The sequence below is a fragment of the Ixodes scapularis genome, unplaced genomic scaffold (genome assembly GCF_016920785.2).
Source record: "Ixodes scapularis isolate PalLabHiFi unplaced genomic scaffold, ASM1692078v2 PGA_scaffold6__148_contigs__length_123643588, whole genome shotgun sequence".
NCBI lineage: Eukaryota > Metazoa > Arthropoda > Arachnida > Ixodida > Ixodidae > Ixodes > Ixodes scapularis.
Genome location: NW_024609881.1, coordinates 28,928,880 through 28,946,540, shown reverse-complemented (window position 1 = coordinate 28,946,540; position 17,661 = coordinate 28,928,880). Strand labels below are relative to the sequence as shown.

The window sequence follows — 17,661 nt, the reverse complement described above, 5'->3', positions numbered from 1 at the left end:
GCCCAGAGCAGACGACGCACCCACAGAAGCGATTATATAAATTTGGGCCGCACGCTGGCAACACGATTCGATCTTCACTGAAGCACCGAACAGTACCGCATCCTTTTCCGCTAGAAGTGTTTTCCCACCGACAGTATGCGACAAAATAAACGCAAGAATCTACGCCGTCTCGCGCGCGACCGTGGAGAGCCTATGGGGCGGCCGTTCTCCCATCCCCGCTTTGACGATGATGATAGCGCGACCGTAGCGCCACCTCTAGGTCGATCTCGAGGCCAATAACTCAATGAGGCTACTGGTGAGACCCGTTTTGCTTCTTTTACTGCAATATATTGTTCGTATCGGGTTTGGGCATCGATTCATTTTCTCTGCACTTCCATTGCCCTGTTCCATTTTACAATCTATTATGGTTACCACAGGGCCAGGCGTATTACTCGATAATCGCATATTGGATGTGTCAGTTTGAATGTATAAAGAAGACAACAAGCAGTGTCTTTGAAAGTGCTTTCTTTTTTTTTACAACAATGCCGTAACATGAAAAATAAACATGTTTGAAAGCACAGGTTGCAATACTTTCTTTAAAATTGAGCATGGACTATTAAACACCGTATAAATTCTTTGTCATTATCCAGGATATATCACAGACATTATTTCACACTACACTTCACTTAATTCAGCACACTGCCATTTGTGTGTGTTTTGTCACACATGGAAGCATGACAGATTCCATAGTAGAGGAATGTTGAGATCAACAATGATATAAGAAAACAAACAAACGAAAAACACAGGGACACAGACGAAGGAAACAGGACAAAATGCACTCTTAACTGAAGTTTATTGAAAATTTAACTTCAGTTGAGAGTGCACCTTGTCCTGTTTCCCTTCGGCTGCGTCCCTGTGTTTTTTCGGCACTTTTTTCTGTTTGCAATGAACGAACTGGCCCAAATCTCCACTTTATTTCGATAAAAGAAAAAAGGCAAACCCGGAGGCCAGTTTCAGGCGGGGGGCAAGTTGTGGCTAGAGTGCAGACCTCTTGGTTTCAAATAAAGAAAACCCGGGAGCGCCCAGGGCCGAGTCCTCGCCCACCAGCGCCAAAATACGTGAGTATGAGGACGCCAGCGAGCGCACCCGGGCGCCACCCGGGTGCGCTCGCTGTTTGCCTGCGGGTAAAGGAAGTAATTCAATAGCTTGGTAAACTACGCAAATTACCTCGCCTGTTTCGCCAGCTCCGTAACCCGCGCCCGCGCCTTCGACACCCGCATGGCCCAGTAAAGGGTGCGCAAAGGGACCAATCGCCATCTTTCATCCGCGCGACCCTAGCGCCCCCTATTCAGAAGCGGTAACTCGAGCAGTTCGTCCCGCGGGCATTTCGTTGCTCCCGCTGGAGTTGATCCCCTAACGAATACTTTAGTCCCCTCGTCAATAATGGCTGCCGCAAGCCTTCGATGAAGTGGACGAAGCATCACTCGAATAGCTATTTTGGAAAGAAGCCTTGGCAAAACAATATTTTGGCCCCGGGATTTAGAAATTGTGACTACACGCCCATATTTGGTGAATGTTTCCGGCCGCGAAAAACATGAAAAAGGAATCCGATCGACGCGGAGGCGCCGGTAACGAGGCTACCTACTCTCCGACTGCCGCGCGCGCGCCCGAGTCCGAACTGGAGGTGACGGTTAACACTTGACCTGTGGCGGTGCGGTGGAAGCCCCGTCGGATGCATGCAGTCGGAGTGGCGACCGATTGGACAGTGAGTTTTGATCGCTTTGGCTACTTGTAGGGCAGCTGAAATGTTATAGTCATTTCAGAACGTACTTCATAAAGTCGCAGGGTTACCCTGTACGATAGGCGCTCGCTCTCTGACGCGGTCGGGCGCGTACTCGTCCATGTTAGCGTGCAAACGAGGCCTAGCACTTCAAAACTAGACCCGGCGGCAATCAGTTCATCAAACAAACGATGTAACACCGGCAGATGGTTTCGTCGACGCAGCAGCGTTTTAATGCCACTTAGGTTCATCGAAAAGTACCCGTGTTCGTTTCATCGACCAACCTTGCGACGCTTCATCGGAAGCGTCTTTGCGCACATATCGCCTCGGTCGGCGACTAAGGCAAGGCGATGCCAGCTTGACGAAACCGGTGCGGTTCGCATGAGGCCTGGTGCGAGTTCGCGCCTCGAGAGTAAAGTTTCGCGCTTACGCTCTTAGGCGAAAGGTATGGTCGTATCCGGTATGCGTAAATAAACATGTTCTCGATCAATATTAAAGTTTCCCGAGCGGAGCGAAGGGTTTCAGCGCGTAGTAGGGACGGTTTGAGAGCGGCGATCGCCAATTCATTTGTGGCGTATCAGAGTCGCCTGGGCAAGTCGGCTTTAGTTGAAGTAAGCTTGCGGCGAACGAAATTAAACCAATAATGCAATCCCCGTGGTGAAGAAAACAAAACAAAGTCGACGAAACGTTGTAGGAGCACGTATCGACGAAATTGAGCGGTGCCGCGAACTCGTGCACGCGCGCGTTTAGTGAAGCATTATTTTATGTTTTTACTTTCTCTGCGTGTTTCCGAGTGTCTTTCGGCCCTCTATGTTTCGGCCGATGCTGGTCGGCTCCGCGGCATAGTTTATAGTTTCAACCATGGTCGGGAATCACCAAATTGGAATTGAACTTGAACGCTGTAACGATGCACTTGTTTATAGAGCCCAGCGTGAAGGTGTTTTGTCTTGTAATACTTCTGCTTTTGAGATCCTCACTTCGGAGGTTTTTTTCGCCCTGCGTAACTTGTGCTCGTGGCTTCGAAATGTGTTTTGTATTCTTCAAAGCTGCTCTTGTAATCTTCGCTCAAAAGTTTTTTTCTTTTTTTATGCTTGTTATTGATAGCTGTGTTTCCTTTGGGCTCTCAGCATTTTCAACCAGTCTGGTTAGGACGGGTTCATATCACAAGAGCGAATGACATTTTAGCGAACGGCGACATTTGAGCGAATGGTCGTTTTAGCGGAGAACGGGGGCGCGCGTTAACCCATCCGTCGCGCTGCGCTTTACGCCGCTTCGCGGCGACAGTCTGCGGCAACTCATTACAAAAGTATGAACTCATTTGGCCCACCCGAAAACGCCGCTTCGCGGCGTCCGACTCTTCGCTAAAGTGTCATTCGGTGAAACGTGGGCGTTCGCTAAAACGTCATTCGATCAAGTGAGTGCCTCCCGGTTAGGACACGCGTGTCAAAAAATTAATTTTACGCGAATAAACAAAAAAAAAATTAGAGCAATATTTATTTATTCATTTATTTTTTATTTATTTATTGAAACTACCCGCAGGGCCCGAAGGCATTACAGAGGGGGAGAGGCACATACATAAAATAAATATAGTAATATAGCAACAAGTGAACAATATTAAATATGCAACAAACAAGCAAAAACAGCGGGTCATGGGTCACTGCTTATATAGTTCGTGATTGCGCGAGGCGCAATTTAGTCGGTAATCACGTCCTTCCCACTTGTTTTTTTTCGGGTGCGGGGAGGAGAGGTGGATTGCCTTGGCCATCGCGTTGAGGTGGAGAAATGGTATGCCCATCTTATTGAGGGGGAAATTGCATATTACCATTCCGTGACGTCATGGAATTAATAGAAAATTAATCTCGCGCCGTCAATATTGCTAAAAAATGTTTTTGCGCAAAATTTAATTTTTTTGGCACTTGTGTCCCTTACAAACTGTTTAAAATAATTTTTTTTTCAGGGGTCCTTTAGGGTGCAATTTTCTCGTCTTGACTGTCATTCAACTTCGCATTAATAAATTCTGGTTATGACAGACACTATGCTTTATGACAGTATCTTACATAAAGCATAGTGCATTACCACATAGCATCGTCATTTCGGAACAGAAGTAGCCGCAATCAAAAATCAAATCAAGTCACGTAAAAATAAATTTGCACATGCCATGAACAGCTGTTGTCACGACACAAAATGTTGCTATAGCTTCATTTAAAGGACACTTTAATTTTGAGTTGGCCTAGCACCTCCTAAATACCTAAATAGCTTAGCCCTTAATTTTCTTTCTCGATTATCATATTTCAGTGCAGGGTATATAGTGGACAGCGCTATGTTAGCATTGGCCTAGAACTCGTTTTCAGTTGGTGAGAATACGTGTTCCAGCTGAATGCAAATGCAGCACTTTTTCCAGTCTGCCTTGCGATGACCTATGTGAGGGGGTAGAATCCAGCAACACTAAGGCCTTGCGATCTAGGAGGCATTGAACTAACTGAGTAATCCCTGATTATTGAGCTTCTTAAACTATTGATTTCGGCCTTGTAGGCTTCTTTGTCTCTTGAATGTTATTAGAAAAATACTTTTGATGTAGCAAAAAAATTCTATCACAGGTGGAGAACAGACATATGGAAAAGGGTTGATTTATAAAGAGAGGTTTAGGGCGAAAACGAGCTGGTGCTAGTTAATTAAGATTGTGTCTGCCTGTCCTTTCTTTTCGAAATCTCTAAGTGTTTTTACTATGTTCAAGTTTGGTTTACTTCGTTCCTTCTAATTTTAGGAAGCTGCAAGCATCCTCGCCCACGACTGAAGATTGAAATTTCATAGCCGGCCACATGGACGCAATGAGAAGAGAAAGAAAGGGAGCGACCACGTATATGGAGCTGGTGAAAGATGCCATGGAGAGGACTTTTTGGGCAAAGAGGGTACATCAGCATACACCCTACAATCTTCAACATCGTAGACGACTATCCAGCCCTAAAGCTCACAGACCAGGTAATATATTGCTTACTAACGATGTTGCTCATGCTTTTAGGAGCAGTAAGTTCCCTGATAAGACCACGACCACCCCCATTATGGTGCATTCGCGCTGCTAGCGAATGGAAGCTCCTGTAGGGAGATCTCATTGGCTCGGTGACGCGGTTGGGGAAAATGTTCCCCAACGCACAGATCTGCTTTGCGGTTGCGGCTCCAGTCCTGGCATAAATGCGCCGTTAGTCCTGTCATGGTGAAGTCTGGCACCATGTTGGGTCTCCTTTTTTTATCCCACTCACATCAATTACGATTTTGTTACAACTAATCAGTCACGATTTGTTTTCGCTTTTTCTTTCAAAAAGATCAGTTTACAAATATCTTCAAGTAGACTGAAGATGTGAAAATAATTTTTCTTGCAGATCTTTGCAGTGTCTTTTTGTATTAGTACTGGCGCCAAGGCAAAGGAGCGATTTATGAATGTGGCCTCAGAAAACCTGCCAACTGTTCTCATGGTGACTGAGGGAAAACCAAGACCGGCCCTGTTCTGCGAGATCATCGTAAGGCTTCATGATGCAGAAGATTTAAAAAAAAGGTGCACTTTACCCTTTGTTGTATTACACTTTTCTTTTTCAGCACATTTGCAGTAAAAGAAGCTGTTGTTCGTCTTTTGCTATTAATTTCATTCTAAGGGCTCAGCTTACGGGTTGGCAGAAAGTATGGGCTCTCTGGACAAGTATTTCATTACCTGACCCTGCCCTCATGCAGATGAGTATGTGCAGAAAGCATGGTCACCAGTTTTATGATCGACAGCTGGCTGGATCTAAGAGCATACCCAATGTGATAACAAGGTTTAAAATGGCACTGCCCTGCCAACCTGTTGGAAGTTTTCAAGAGAGCAAGCACACTGTCCTTGCCCTGTTGCTCAATTCAGTGGGAATTATTCAAGTTCAACATGCCTTTGAAAAAAATTCTCCTCATAGCCCAGTTCTTGCTTGCCTTTTTTATTTTTATTTATTTAGAGGATACTACAAGCCATCGAAGGCCCAAGTAGGTGTGGGATATAACATATACATTCACACATAAAACGAAAGCAAATAACACGACATTAAAAGGTTTACAACTAACTAGCAAATATACAGGATATATTATTTAAAAGAAAGGGGAGGGGGGAAAGCAAGCATCAAGCAGTATGTAATTCCATCATGCACTAATACAAAATGACCTATCCAGATGTAGTATGAAGGTTTATACAATCCTAATGTCCATGCGAAAAAGATGAAGGTGCAGCAATGTACAAAGCAAAACATGTTTTATAGCAGCATTATAAGAAAATACTTGCGTTTTAGTTATATTTTTGGAGGGCTAGAAAACCGAGCAAATAGCTTTATATTTTGGGAGGTTCCTCCTGCTGAGCGAGATTTTGTGCAGCTGAGATGCATCTGATCGAAACTGGCCAACCAAAAACACTGCGCATTGTGAATTAGTTGGCTTATGTGGAATATTGGGGTACCTCATACTTGTTTTTATTCCTTTGTTTATTTTAAAGTACGTATTAACAGTATTTCTCAAAGCACGGGCAAAACTAAATGTGATCACAAGCATAATGAGATGTGCTTGGAATGAATTACTTTCAGAAACTGATAACAACACCATAGCCTTATTAACTGGCACTTCATGGCAAAAACAAGCACCACGATTCTTTTATTATCCCACTGACATCTTTGCAATTACGATTCTGTTTCTCATAATAAATTGGGAATCTTTTTTTCTTATCTCCTGCTTTTCTACAGAGTAGTTTACGATTTATTGGCTCACTAAAGATCATCTATTTTTATTTCAGATTTTTGCTGAGTTTCATCGCATCACAAGCATCGATGCCGAGCAACGCTCTTTTTAAATTTCCTCAGAAAACCTGTCGACCGTCCTTGAACTGACAGAGGGCAAGACAAAGCCGGACATTTTCTACCAGACTGTTGAAAGGATGGATGATGTTAAAGGATCGGAGAAACAAGGTATACCTGCTTTAGAATTTAGCCTTCATTGACTGTTAGCGGAAGTCCCAATCCAGTTAGCTTTCTATTGCAACCGAATTGGTGCCGACTCAGTGCATGTGATAGCTAGTGGGTGCAAACTATGTAAATTAAATTCGAGATATCTAACAGTGAGCTGTACGGCATCTGAAATTCCAAATGCTTCTGTACATTAATTTTAAATTGTGAGTGACCGCCTGATGATGAGTAACATAAAAAAAATGGGTGAATGGCTGCATTTAAAAAGAAATATAAATTTGCATTACTGATGTGATGCTTAAATACATCCTTCATATTTTGTGTTGAATTGCCGTGACACTTGGCACTGAGCACAATTGAATGGATTAGTTTAAGAAACAATCTACTAGCATGGGTGATAATCTGTTATTAACTGTGTGCATATGAGGAAACAAAATCGGGCCCTTATTTCTCACCTGGTAGGATTTGGCTCCATGGTATTACTGTTTCACCCTATGTCCGAATGCAGCGGATGCTAAGAGCAATCCCATTTAATCGTGCTCTTTGAACATAGCACATAACACATGTCGCCGCGCCCGCTCTCTAAGGACACATGACACTCGCACGGCTTTGGATTTGCTCTGATGGCTTGCAGCATCCGCTGCGCCCTGACTAAGGTGCTACAGAGTATAGTGTAGATGGTGGTCGGACAAAAAAATTTTGAAGTGTCTGTGCTATGTGGTATGAAAACATTTTAAAGGGATACTTAATAAAATTTGAAATATACCCGTCTTGTTTAGAAATAGGCTGAATATGATCAACAATATCCGTAAATAACAATCTCACGTTTGTATTTTGAGCCTGAAGGCTGAATTTTTCGTTATAAACGAAATACCTTTCGGGCTTTAATGCAAGGCATTAAATGCATGCGTGTTAAGAGCTTTGCACATACATCAACCGCATCTAGGAGTTTCAGATATCGCAGTGCTCCCGAACCTTACTGTTGACCGGAGATGGTCCATCTTTTCCGTTGTTTGTGCTACTCCTTGGCTCACCAGTCGAACAACGTGGTGAAGTTTGGGTACCCGATGATGACCTAGCCTGGAGAAGATATTCCAGCTGCTCCAATGACCAATGTAGCTTTGATTTGCCAAGAACAATATTAGGGTAACTGGTTTGGGGTGTTAGGTTCAGGGAGAATGTACTGAACCTGTTTCAGCTAGTCTATCATCAGTTTCCTGCATCTGCTTATCATCAGTTACTTGTATCTTCTCTAAGGGAAGGCCTCTCTTTTTGTTAGAAATCCTTTGATTTTATGATTTGTTTTAATTCCCAACCTTTGTTTTAGACGTGCCCCGCAGTTTATTCCATCGCAGTGTGTCCCAGGACCTCGACAGAGCGCTGCAGTGTGCTTTTTGTAAATCAGGCTCATGAGGCAGAGGGCCCTCTGGAAACTGTGGCACTTTGTTTCTGCCTGGCATGGGTTCTCGACCTTCAGTACTTCGTTAAATATTGTCGCACATTTGTTTGTTTTGAGAGACTTGTAGGTCTCAAACATTCAAGGCTGGGCTGCATGGGCACAAGGCTGCTGACCAGCCTAAATTAAAAAAAAAAAAAAATTTCCACATATGTTGTTAAAAGAAGGTTGTTCTGGGCTTGTGTAATGCATTGAAGGAATGCATTCGCATTTAAGTGAACATTATTTTTACTTTATTGAGCACACGTGTTCCTGAAGGTCTAAAACCCATGCCAATTTTTTTGTTCTGTTTTTGTTTTTTAATTTATAAATATAGGATGACCCAAGTCGCCGGGCTCGATCAAAAATGGACCGTAAAAATCGTCACCTTCACGTCGTAGACCGTGGCAAGTTTATTCGCCCTATTATTTACAGAAAAAGAGCTACGCTTTGTAATTAAAACAAAAACCGACCTGTGAAATTCACCTTTGACGAAAAATTTAGATCGCTACGTACAGGCGTCAATTTTTACGGTCCACTTTAGGTCGAGCCTAGTGACTTGAGTCATCTTATATACTAGTAATTTCTTGAGCAGATATGTTCCTACAGGCCAAAAACCCTTCCCAGGTTTTTTTTTTTTAAATTTGTAAATATACTAGTAATTTTACTGTCTCACATTTTATGATTGGGAGCTCTTTTACTAGTGTTTGATTTTTTAGTCATTTTCATTATAGGAGGGAACAAATGACATTGAAAAGAGCTGTCTCTTGGTAGCTTTTTTTTTTTTTCTTCTACAACTATTCTTATTCTTGAATTGATATTAGGGTGTCTACAATATGTTTTAGTGCCGTGAAACGAGCCAGAACAATTAGATCCTGCATGTAGAAAGCTCAATTAAGATTTAACCAAATGTGAATTTTTCCTGCAGAAATTTCAAAGCTTACCTCCCTTCACATGAAAAATAAGACCAACAAACTGGAGTCAGCGATGGTTGTAACTCCCGGTGGGCACAACAAGCAGATGAGATTGCCTTCTGCTTCCTGTGCTTAGAACAAAATGACGTCGCAGTTTACAAGCGTTGCTAACGCTGCAAGCATGTCCACCGTAGGCCATGGCAAGTTGGTCTAATTTTTCACAGGAAGGAGGCGAAATTCCTTACAATTTCAACAGGTAACATGCACATTCAGTGAATGCTTTAACTTTTAATGTGCAGGCACCAATTTTTCGGGCTCGTTCCGCAGCACTAAGAACCATTGTAGATTCCTATATATATGCTAGTCATGTAAAATTTCGGCAAGTTCTTCAGTGCCAAGATGGCTGTATTTTCTTGCATACTTTCTTGTGATGTGAAATTGTTTTCATTTACAATGTTTGCGTAGTTCTAGAATAAATATATTTCCACAATGAAAGTGCTAGATTTTTTTCTACAGATAGCTGGTGCAACGTGTTTCGTAAAATGGTGATGTTAGCTGTTAAAGCCTGCCTGAAAGTTCTACGAGTGTTGTCCACATATCCAGTCTTCGCAGCTTCTTTAACGACAAAGGCTTGCTTTTTCCAAATAAAGGTGTGCGACTTTTCATGTGTACTGCAATATTTAGCTGTGAATGGGAGTGAAAGGTCTGCGGTATTGAATACCTCCCTGCTCTGAAAAGACACTTTGTGCAACTTTTCAAAAGATATACCTTTTCAAACAAGTTGCACATTCCGCCTTTTCTCAATAGGAAGCTGTTCAATGCCGCAAACCTTTCACTCCTATTCAGAGCTGAAGAGTCTCATTACTAGTAATTTCGGCTCTAAAAGTGTCAAAATTCGTCCACAAAAGGACGATAATTACTCTCTCATTACTATAAAATTAATCCATAAAAGGGTCAAAATTGATCCTCAAAGGGACGAAATTTACTCCCTGAGTACTGTAAAATTCATCCCTAAAAGGGCCAAAATTGATCCTCAAAGGGACGAAAGTTACTTCCCCGTCACTATAAATATCATCCCTTCAGTGGCAAAGTTAATCCCCAAAGGGACGAAATTTAGTACCCCAATCAAAAACAAATTAGTCCCCCAATCACTACTGTTGATCCCCAAAGGGATCAATGTTACTCCCCCAATTATGAACACGACAGCGCTCAAGGGACCATAATTAATCCCCTGAAGAGTTAAACCTAGTCTCTGATGCCCGGCTGTAGGGGTCAAAAGCACTCCTTTTAACGGTTCAAAACTTTGACCTCAAGGGATCAATGGAAAGGGACTAAACCGGGGTTTTGCCGTTTTGGGGGGATCACTCTCAGTGACATCGATTTAGTCCCCAAAAAGGACGAAGTACTACTCCTTTGTTTTTAAGAGTGTAGCGTTTCCAACCTTCCGGCTCCTTCCTTGGAGGCCCGAGGAAGTTGAGCCGCGAGGTTAGCTCGTTCCAGAGACAAACTTTGTCGTCTCTGGACAGCGCCGGGCTCAGCTTAGTTGCCCCTCGTACCAGAGAGGCCACATCCTCCTGTTTCTTGAGCAGTCATTAGCGCCAGTAATTTGAACTAGGCGCTCATCCGCGTCCCGCATGTTGTTCTAGCCTTTTATGCGAGTTTACTCTATCTAATATTTTCTGGAACCGCAACAAAATCAGTTGTTTATTTCAAAAGAACACGTGTATTTTTTTAGTTTACAAGTTTCTTTCAAATAGAGCCGATGTGAAGGTCGCCGCCGCAAGGGATTGGCTGCCATCGCTTGACTAAAAGCAGAAAATGCTCCTCCGGTTGCCAGAGAAACGGACGCTTGCGTAGGGACTAGGTTCCAGATAGGTACCGCCGAGAAAGCGTAGGTACGGCAGGGGGACAGCGCAGCTACTTCCGCTCTGCGGGGGTTGGCTCTTGACGCCTCTCAAGTGAGTGACAGACGCCAATCTTGCAGTGTCGTCACGGCGTCAAAGAAGGCGGTTTCGCGGTGCGCGCAGTTTCTTGGTTACGCTCCTCCTGCCGGTACGTCACTTCTGTTTCTAGTTTCTCGAAAGTCCAACATAGGTCCCCTTGTATAGGATATCCATAGCACACACCCTGCCGCTTTGGTCAGTTTCCTAATCTGGAAAAACTGCTATGCCTTTGCGCTTTCGGACAAGGACTGCCGTGCCGGAACTGCTTGAAATGGCACAAGAATGACGAAAAACATAGATGTTTTCAAAACATTTTGACGCTTCTTCAACGTGCCTGGAAGTGAGCTTCGTTTCCAGGAGCGGTGCTACGTCAATTTGTCTGCTCAAGAGCGTATTCAACAGCCACTGCTTCCTCTTTCAAACAATCAAGCTCACGCAACTTAATGTGAGAATACTAAGTCGCGGAATCGCTGAAAGGTTTTAGGCTTACCGCCAGCAAGCGACACTGGCAACAGGGTTACCAAAAGTGAACGGGGTCTCCGGAGATCCGTAAGGGACACCTACTGTGAGTCCTTTAACCGGCGAGGCTCTGGAATACGGGGCTTTGGGTTGAACCGGTGTCTCCGCTGGCTGGGCCCGGCCTTCCACTTGAGGTGGTGGTCAGGCATTTTTTGGTTGTCCTCATCCTCGCTTGCATCTTCGACGCCTTCTGGACGGTCCTCGGGGGGGGGTCGAGCTTTTCTGTCAGTGTTACGTCCATCGGATAGCTGGCCTGGTCGTGTCCGGTCGTATGTCGCTTTTGGCTGGGGGGAGTGTCCTCCGGAAGCACGGTGCCGTCATTATCGGTCGTGCTCTGTTGCCTCTTGGCCGCCCCAGCTTGCACGGGCTCGGCTTGCGATGATGCAGCAAAAGAGGGGGCGGTTTTCGCAGGGCCTGCAGCATCCAAGACGAACGGCGACGGGTTGTTGATAGCGCTAACGGGAGCGGTGCCTCCCGCCGCAACCTCAGCCTCCTCCTCGTCCATCAAGTGCTCGGTCAGCTCATCGGTAGCTCCGTTATCTGTCACCGTGGCGTACGTCTTAATACAATCTTTTTCGTGTCCAAAGCGGCGGCAAAGTTCGCATCGCGGCACCTTGCACTGTCGTCGAACGCGTCCCGTCCTTCGGCAGCGCAAGCACATGGGGGCGCGCCCTGGGGCGATTACGAGGGCAGTCCCGTGCACAAGGCGCAGTTGATTCGGGACCTTCTCTAAAGTGACGCCCTCCTTGAGCGTCAGCCGCACCGCTCTTGTGGTGGACTCCACGCCTTGGAAACCGTCCTCGTGCCAGGCTTCTCGGGCGATGCCTTCGACTCTCCCGTAGGGCTCGAGAGCCCTCCGGATGGCATCGTCAGGAACGTCACACGGCACCCAATGAAGTTTCAGCTGCACCTCGGCCTTGTTGGGGTCGAGCACGAGACACCGCTTCCCCTTCACCAAAAGCTCCTTGGTTTCCAGAATCTTCTGTTTGCATGCCAGCGAGTGGAAGGTAGCCATCCACACGTGATTCATTTGAAACGAACCACAAGCTTTAAAGTCTTTTAAGACCCCAGCATTTTCGAGCCCTGATCTAAAGTCGCCTATTTTGTATGGCCGCCCGGAAATGTCGCAGTGCAAAAAAACCGTTGTATAAACCACGGTACCTGTCGGCAGAGGAGGCAGAAGAATACGATAATCCTGGGGAACGTCCATACCAGCAATACCACGGCCCGAAAAGGCCGCTGTCACAGCTCCGTCGGAGACAGCCATTCGTGCGTCCGAGCTTGACGAGCACCGGAAACAGAATGGCCTTAGACCGCTCGGCCATCCTGACGTTGTTTCGCGTCATTTTCTTTGACAGTCTACACGGTGTCATTAAATAAATAAATAAAAAAAAGACTCCATACTATCGGGGCCATTTAATGTGTTCTTGTGAGTGTACAGGAGAAAAAGATTGTCAGAAGTGGGATTCGAACCCACGCCCGGAAGACCGGACTGCGACCTGAACGCAGCGCCTTAGACCGCTCGGCCATCCTGACGTTGTTTCTCGTCATTTTCTTTGACAGTCTACACGGTGTCATCAAACAAATAAATAAAAAAAGACGCCAAACTATCGGGGCCAATTACTGTGTTCTTGTGAGTGTACAGGAGCAAAAGATTGTCAGAAGTGGGATTCGAACCCACGCCCGGAAGACCGGACTGCGACCTGAACGCAGCGCCTTAGACCGCTCGGCCATCCTGACGTTGTTTCTCGTAATTTTCTTTGACAGTCTACACGGTTTCATTAAATAAATAAATAAAAAAAAGACGCCATACTATCAGGGCCAATTAACGTGTTCTTGTGAGTGTACAGGAGCAAAAGATTGTCAGAAGTGGGATTCGAACCCACGCCCGGAAGACCGGACTGCGACCTGAACGCGGCGCCTTAGACCGCTCGGCCATCCTGACGTTGTTTCTCGTCATTTTCTTTGACAGTCTACACGGTGTCATTAAATAAATAAATAAATAAAAAAAAGACGCCATACTATCAGCGCCAATTAATGTGTTCTTGTGAGTGTACAGGAGCAAAAGATTGTCAGAAGTGGGATTCGAACCCACGCCCGGAAGACCGGACTGCGACCTGAACGCAGCGCCTTAGACCGCTCGGCCATCCTGACTTTTTTTTTTTTTTTTTTTTTTTTTTATTGCAGGAGGAATGCAAAAACGGTCATGTCACTTTAAAAAGATGCTCTGCAAGACTTATTGCAGGGTACATTAAAATCCTCGCATTTCGAGGAGCGGTTTACAAATGTCTAGCCACTCGGGTTTCGTTTTCCGGTTTGAAAAAACACTTTCCACTTGCTTAACAAGGCTGAAAAAATAATGATGCACTTCTTTCACACTGGGGTCGGCATGACGGACCGCCATGCGCGACCTCCAAATACTGCATAAACCCAACAACATAATCATATCAAAAGGTATGCCATCATCGTTACTGACATTCAAGAAACGTATGACTGATTGGCTAATGCACAGTTGTTTCTTCAACGTGCACTGAAGCACGTCCCAAAAAAATACCGCATCCCAGCAAAAAATGAAAACGTGCTCGATGGTCTCAGGTTTCTTACACAAAATACAGTCTACCGACCACGGAACATCAATACCCTTTCCTTCAGGCCACACCTTAACGGGCAGGGTATTGGAATGCAGTTTAAAAAAGAACGTTTTAACGGAAGGGGGAACGCACATATTCTTCACTCGCTTGAGCACATCTTGGCCCCCGCTACAGACTACAGTTCTATACAACGGGTTTGGAAACAAACTTGTCAATAAATCGCGTGTAAGCGTTTTCTTGCTAACAGCGCACAAATACTCAAAAGAAAAACGGGCAGACAAAAATAACACTGCGTCTACCACCTCCTTTTGATATCCCACTAATCTCTTAAGTTCGCCGCCATGGGACGAAACGAGAAAAGATGGCAAATGAGGAGACAATTTGGTTTGTATAAATGTACGTATGAAAGGATGCTCTTGGTCTCTTAGAAAAAAGAATCGGGACACAATCTGTTTGCAAAACAAATGCGAGAGACCGAGACCACCGTGACGAATCCGATGGAAAAGATTGTCTCTCCTCATCGGCTCCCACTTTGAATTACAAATAAACGTGGCAAAAACACGGTGAAATTTCTGCACATTCAAGCGAGCACAATGAATGGCCTGCATCACGTACCATAATTTTGCAATGAGAAAATATTACATACTGTCGCTCTGGCAAATATGGACAGCTCACGCTGCTTCCAACGGGAAGCGCGTCTGTCCAGGTCGGCGGCGACTCCCGACCAATAGGATTTGCTTTGCCTGTAACATTTTAGTGGCACACCGAGGTAAGTGCACGGCACACGGTCCCGACACACCCCTTCAAACACCGAAGGGGTTGTGGCCCACTCTCCGTGCCAAAACCCACGGCACTTGCTCAAATTTATGGCTGCCCCTGTAGCCTTACAGAAGTCTCTTGCCAACTTCATAGCCGCGCTAATACTTGGCTTATCGCTACAAAAAACCGCGACATCATCTGCATAGCTCATGACTTTTATCTCCTCATTTTCCATCCGGAATCCGTGACATTGATTACGGTTCTGAACACTTAAACAAAAAAGTTCCAAATAGAAGTTAAACAATAACGGCGACAAGGGACATCCTTGTCTTACGGATGTTCGCACACGTATCGGTTCAGTCAATTCCCTGTTCACAATGTGCCTAGTGGTACACTCTTGGTACGCCATTTTAACCCCCTCCAAAATACGCTCGCCCACATTCACGTGCTTTAAAACATCAAAAAGGACATCGTGCTTAACACGCTCGAAAGCCTTATCTAGGTCCAGTTGAAGCATGGCAACTTGGCCCATGCCATCGTCACATGCCTCCAAAACAGTTCGGGCAACGTGCACATTCGTCAAAATAGATCGACCCTGTATTCCACAGGTCTGATGATCTCCAATGAGCTGGCAGGCAACACTCTGGAACCTCCTCGCTAGGATTTTAGCAAAAATCTTGTAATCTACATTACACAGAGTTATCGGGCGGAAACCAGTGACTTGACGTAGTTTCGCAACGTCATCGCTTTTGGGAATTAACACAGTGTATGTACGTGAAAAAGACGGCGGCAGTACTTTCCTTTCGTATGCTTTACAAATCACTTCTAAAAAAAGCGGAGCGATTACGCTTTTGTATTTCTTATAAAATTCGGCGCATAGCCCGTCCGGTCCTGGCGTTTTCGAGCTCGGCAAATCGTCTATTGCTCTCTCGACCTCTTGAAGAGTGATCGGCTCTGTGAGGTTTTCCTTCTCCTCTTCCGTTAGTTGCGGCAGGGACTCTAGAAGTTTTCCACACATAGGGTCCTGCCTTCCTTTAACTTGGGTTTCAAAAACTTGCCTATAGTGTGCGACAAAAGCCTGCTCAATACTACTTGGGCTCGTGTTAATCACTCCGTTGTACTCGATTTCGCCAATTTCGTTGCGAAGCGCGAACCTTTTCTCATCCGCCAAAGACCGTTTAGTAGGCTGTTCTTTCATCAAGTACTTCTCTGATCGAGCCCGAACAATGGCTCCGCGGTAACGCTCTTGATGAAAAAGCGCCAGGCGTTGCTTAACTGTTTCCAAATCTTTAAGAGCTGTGCCGGGTCGCTCACACTCAGCTCTTGACAGAGCTTGCAAATCTTCGATTAAGCCACGTTCGTCGCAACGTGCCTCGTACGCTAAAATCAACGACCTTTCGATAGCGAGCATCTTCACTTCCTGTTTGATGAGCTCCAATGTCTCGAAGATATCGTCCCTTGCGGTTTTAAAAAACGTTTTGAAGACGTTATCTACCGCTGCAAGAAAACTTTCATCATCAAGCAGTTTTGTGTTAAGCTTCCACAGCTTCCAGTTAAACTTGGCCTTCGGCGGCGCTTTTTCACCGATCGTTGTCGAAATCATGCAATGATCCGAAAAAAACACAGGTGTGACGCGATACTTTCTTAACATTGCTGCCGCGGAGGCCGATACGTATACTCTGTCGAGGCGCGCATGAGACGACGCTTGGAAATGGGTGAAACGAATCTCGCCCGTTTCGTTCGTCACCGTTCCGGCGTCAACCAAGTCAAAGTCTTCAACCAGTTCGCTTAAAACTTGCGCACTCTTGTCACTACTCCGCCTCAGGGGCGTTCTGTCTGCTGCCCTTACAACGCAGTTAAAATCGCCCAACAACACAATCGTTTTATCACAATCTAGAAAACGGCGTAAGCCAATAAAAAAGAAAACACGGTCTTTAACCGTACTAGGCGCATACACACAAACAATTCGCCACTGAAAAGACGCCTAAGAAAAATCGCACATGATGAACCGCCCTTCCGTGTCGGTGGTTACAGCTAACTCCGACAAGGGCAGGAACTTTTTAAGAAAAAGAAAACATCCGGCAGAGAAACCAACCGCGTGGGTGACACAAACTTCGTACGACTGCAGAAAAGGCCTAAGCGCACTAGCAACCTGTTCCTCCTCAGCCATTTTTGTCTCTTGCACCGCTAAGAAATCGGGTTTCTCTTTAAGCAGCAAACGCTGCAATTGGTATTGTTTTTTCCTGGCGCTCAAACCTCGAACATTTAGCGATGCGACCGTTATTGCTGGTTGGAACGTACAAATCATGTGTCTTGCTGTAGCACTTGCCTTGGCATTCGGACGTCAGTCTTTGTAACCAGGCGTCAGCCGCCTTACTTGCTGTTGAGTCGCCTCCGGTCATCTGGGGTTAAGATGGGCGTGGGCTGGAAACGCCCCTTCTTTGTCATCTCAATCCAAGGGTTGGGCCTGGGTGTCATGCCCGGTGTCGATGGAGGGTTCTCGTCGAGACCACGCTTGATGGACTCGGTGGTTTCGTCCATAGTGTCGTGACCTTCGGAAGGCGCCTTCTCGAAAGTCGGGGGGGAGGTCTCGCGTGGGGCTACGGTCTTCTCCATTGGCGTCGCCGTGGGAGGGGGTGCCGCGTTGTCTGGTTCAGGAAAGCCACCAGCCACCTCCTTCTTCTTGTCCTTTACAGGCGAGACTTCAGTCGAGCCGTCCGCTCCAACAGGATGACTGCAGGGCTCACCAGACGGTGGAGCTTCGTCTTGTTGTC

At 45.6% G+C, this 17,661-nt stretch overlaps 4 non-coding genes across 4 annotated transcripts; all 4 read right to left on the bottom strand.

Annotated features, from left to right (window-relative positions):
- Positions 1–12,989: 12,989 nt before the first annotated feature.
- On the bottom strand, positions 12,990–13,073 carry Trnal-cag. The gene has a single exon. It is a non-coding gene; the product is annotated as a tRNA-Leu (tRNA).
- Positions 13,074–13,193: 120 nt separating this feature from the next.
- Positions 13,194–13,277, bottom strand: Trnal-cag. Its single transcript has one exon. It is a non-coding gene; the product is annotated as a tRNA-Leu (tRNA).
- Positions 13,278–13,398: 121 nt separating this feature from the next.
- Positions 13,399–13,482, bottom strand: Trnal-cag. The gene has a single exon. It is a non-coding gene; the product is annotated as a tRNA-Leu (tRNA).
- Positions 13,483–13,607: 125 nt separating this feature from the next.
- On the bottom strand, positions 13,608–13,691 carry Trnal-cag. Its single transcript has one exon. It is a non-coding gene; the product is annotated as a tRNA-Leu (tRNA).
- Positions 13,692–17,661: the final 3,970 nt, after the last annotated feature.